Below are 4,059 nucleotides of genomic sequence, written 5' to 3' on the forward strand. Positions count from 1 at the left end.
GGGGGGCCTGAAATCCGGCCAGAATCGCCCCAAATCACCCCAAAATCCGGCCAGAATCACCCCAAATCCACCCCAAAACCCCAACCAGGCTCAAGGGCTTCGACCTCACGGCCTCGCCCTTCTACCAGTGAGGGAGGCCTGAATCACCCCAAAATCCGGCCAGAACCGCCCCAAATCACCCCAAAATCCGGCCAGAGTCACCCCAAATCCACCCCAAAACCCCAACCCCAGGCTCAAGGGCTTCGACCTCACGGCCTCGCCCTTCTGCCAGTGAGGGGGGCCTGAATCGCCCCAAAATCCGGCCAGAGTCACCCCAAACCACCCCAAAATCCGGCCAGAATCGCCCCAAATCCACCCAGAAACCCCAAATCCAGCTAAAATATCCAAATCCACCCCAAAACCCCAACCAGGCTCAAGGGCTTCGACCCCACGGCCTCGCCCTTCTGCCAGTGAGGGGGGCCTGAATCGCCCCAAAATCTGGCCAGAATTACCCCAAATGATCCCAAAATCGGGCCAGAATCACCCCAAATCACCCCAAAATCCGGCCAGAATCGCCCCAAATCCACCCAGAAACCCCAAATCCAGCTAAAATATCCAAATCCACCCCAAAACCCCAACCAGGCTCAAGGGCTTCGACCTCACGGCCTCGCCCTTCTGCCAGTGAGGGGGGCCTGAATCGCCCCAAAATCTGGCCAGAATTACCCCAAATGATCCCAAAATCGGGCCAGAATCACCCCAAATCACCCCAAAATCCGGCCAGAATTACCCCAAACCACCCCAAAATCCGACCAGAATCACCCCAAATCCACCCAAAAATCCCAAATCCACCCAAAAATCCAGTTGAAAATCCCCAAATCTACCCAGAAACCCCAAAACCCCCAAATCCACCCGAAAATCTGGTTGAAAATACTCAAAACCAGCTGAAAATACTCAAATGCAGCTAAAAATGCCCAAATCCACCCCAAAAATCTGGCTGAAAATACTGAAATGCAGCTAAAAATGCCCAAAACCCCAAATCCACCCAAAAATCTGGCTGAAAATACTCAAATGCAGCTAAAAATCCCCAAATCCACCCCAAAACCCCAGCCTGGCTCAAGGTCGTGTCCGAGGGCTCCAAAAGCCCCAAATCTGCCCCAAAACAACCCAAAACCCCCCAAAACCCCCCAAAATAACCCAAAACCCCCCAAAACCTGCCCCAGAAAACTAAATCAGACCCAAAACTCCACAAAAATCGGCCCAAAAAACCCCAAAAGGCCCAAAATCTGCCCCCAAAAAAACCAAAACCCGCCCCAAAAAACCCAAATCAGACCCGAAACCCCCCAAAAATTGGCCCCAAACCCCCAAATTTAACCCAAAAAAACCCCCAAACCTGCTCCAAAAATTCCAAACCTGCTCCCAAAAATCCCAAATCTGCTCCAAAAATCCCAAACCTGCTCCCAAAAATCCCAAACCTGCTCCAAAAATTCCAAACCTGCTCCAAAAATCCCAAACCTGCTCCCAAAAATCCCAAACCTGCTCCAAAATTTCCAAACCTGCTCCAAAAATGCCCCAGGTGAATTTTGGGTGGATTTGGGGTGGATTTGGGGTCGTTTTGTCCCTTTTTGCTCCTTTTCAGCCCCAGAAATTGTAAATAAATCCCGGATTTGCCCCAAATTCCCGGGAATTTTCCCCGTCAGTGACAAAAAAACTCTTTGGATTCATTTTCCCCTTTTTTTGCCCCCCAAAAAAAACCTCAATTTTGGGGAGAAAACCCCAAAATTCTGTTGTTTCCAACAGCAAAATGCCCCAAATTCTTGGGGTTTTGCCCCAAAATTCTGTTTTCCCACTGGATTAAATCAAGTTTTTGGGGGATTTGAGGCTCTTTGGCAAATTTTCCTTTGGGAAAGGGGAAAAAAATGGGGAGAAAATCGGGAAAAACCACCGGAAATGATTAAAAATGGACCAAAATCATGAAAATAATCCGTAAAAAATGAGCAAAAAACATTAAAAATTGCCCAGGAAAAGACAAGAAAATCATGGAAAAATCCTAAATCGCAGGAAATGCATAAAAATGGGGGAGAAATCATGGAATAAAGGGCAAAAATAGGGAAAAAAATCATAAAAATGGAGGAAAATGTGGAGAAAACAGGAAAAAAAATGCCCTGAAAAATTCAAATACGCCCAAAATCACCCCAAAAAAATCGTGGAAATTCCTCCCAAAGTGTGGGAATTGCAGGAAAATGGGGGAAAAAATCCTGAAATTGTGGATGAAAAAATGCCAAAGTGCCCCAAAATCCTGGAAAATCACCCAAAATTGGAGGGAGGGGGGAGGGGAAAAAACCTTGGGATGGTTTGAACCAAAATCCCGAATTTTCCCCTCGGGGTTTGGGGCCGGAAAAGGGGCATTTGGAGCCCAAAAACCAACCATTTGGGGGCGGAAAAAACAACTTTTTTGGGGGGAAAAAACCTCATTTTTGGGGGAAAAAAAAACCTTCATTTTTGGGGGAAAAAAACCTCGGTTTTGGGGAGAAAAACCCTAATTTTTGGGGGGAAAAAAACCTAATTTTGGGGGGAAAAGCCCTTCATTTTGGGGGAAAAAAAACATCATTTTGGGGGGGAAAAAAAAAACATTTTTTGGGGGGAAAAAAACATTTTTTGGGAAAAAAAAAGTCGTTTTTGAGCAGCCCCGAAAAGCCCCAAAATGGGGGTTTTTTTGCCCCTGAAAAGGCACCGATTTTTTACTCTTTCCCACTTTTTTTGCCGGGAATCTTTTGGGGGAAGAAAAGGGGATTTTTGTAAAAAAAGGATTTCGTGGGATTTTTGGAGGGTTTTTGGTGGTTTTTTTGTTTGTTTTGTTTTATTTTTTTGGGTTTGTTTTTTTTTTTTAAGGGAATTTTTGGGCCCCTCCGGGGCCGGGGGGGGGGGGGGAGGGGGAGGGAGGGGGCGGGGCCAGTGTAATAAATATGTAAATATATGCAAATCAGCTGGGGTGGAGCCTGAATTGGGGGGGAGGGGGGGCGGTTTTGGGGGGGAGTTGGGGGGTCCCAGGAGGATTTTGGGGGGTCTCAGGGGGATTTGGGGGCTCTCAGGAGGATTTTGGGGAGGTCTGGGGGGGGTCCCAAGAGGATTTTGGGGGGGTCTGGGGGGGTTTTGAGGGGTCTCAGGAGGATTTTAGGGGGGTCTGGGGGGGTTTTGAGGGGTCCCGGGGGAATTTTAGGGGATGTGGGGGGGTTTTGGGGGGTCTCAGGAGGATTTTAGGGGGGTTTTGGGGGGTCTAAGGGGGGTTTGGGGGGTCCCAGGAGAATTTTAAGGGGGTCTGGGGGCGTTTTGAGGGGTCCCAGGAGGATTTTAGGGGGGTCTGGGGGGGTTTTGGGGGGTCTAAGGGGGATTTGGGGGGTCTCAGGAGGATTTTGGGGGGTCTGGGGGGGTCCCAGGAGAATTTTAAGGGGGTCTGGGGGGGTTTTGAGGGGTCCCAGAAGGATTTTGGGGGGTCTCAGGGGGATTTGGGGGGGGTGGGGGGAGATTTTGGGGGGGTCCTGAGGGGATTCAGGGGGTCTCAGGGGGCTTTTGGGGGGGCTTTTGGGGGGGTTAGGGGGGACCTGGGGGGTCCCAGGAGAATTTTAAGGGGGGCTGGGGGGGGTCTGGGGGTCCCGGGGGAATTTTGGGGGGGCTCAAAGAGGGTCTTGGGGAGTCTCAAGGGGGGTTTGGGGGGGGCTCAGGGGGATTTTGGGGGTCTCAGGGGGGGTTGGAGGGACTTGGGGGGTTTCAAAGGGGGGATTTTGGGGGTCTCGGGGGGATTTTGGGGGTGTCCGGGGGGGTTGGAGAGGGACGAAGGGATTTGTGGGGGTCTGCGGTTTTTGGGGGGCGTCGGGTGGGTCCCAGGAGGGGTTGGGGGGGCTCAGGGTGGTCTCGGGGGGGGGGTCTTGGGATTTGGGGGGGTTTTTTGGGTGGGACCTGTGTCGTCCCCCCCATTTTGGGCCCTTCCCCCCCCCCCAATAAAGGGGATTTTGGGGGTTCCGACGTTGCGGGGGGGTGGAACCCCCCAATTTTGGGGACAGGGATGGGTGGGAACCCCCCAAT

At 51.2% G+C, this 4,059-nt stretch overlaps 1 long non-coding RNA gene across 2 annotated transcripts; it reads right to left on the minus strand.

Moving 5' to 3' along the window:
- Positions 1-10: 10 nt before the first annotated feature.
- LOC127463348 (uncharacterized) lies at positions 11-1,084 on the minus strand. 2 transcript variants are annotated; one of them, XR_007900808.1, is made up of 4 exons: positions 1,022-1,084; positions 534-585; positions 248-374; positions 11-104 (listed from the first exon to the last, which is right to left on the minus strand). It is a non-coding gene; the product is annotated as an uncharacterized LOC127463348 (long non-coding RNA). The 2 variants fall into 2 exon arrangements; XR_007900809.1 differs by lacking the exon at positions 534-585.
- Between the last annotated feature and the right edge of the window lie 2,975 nt (positions 1,085-4,059).

This window comes from Manacus candei, unplaced genomic scaffold, assembly GCF_025592945.1.
Source record: "Manacus candei isolate 608988 ecotype Guabito, Panama unplaced genomic scaffold, ASM2559294v1 h1tg000157l, whole genome shotgun sequence".
NCBI classification, from domain to species: domain Eukaryota; kingdom Metazoa; phylum Chordata; class Aves; order Passeriformes; family Pipridae; genus Manacus; species Manacus candei.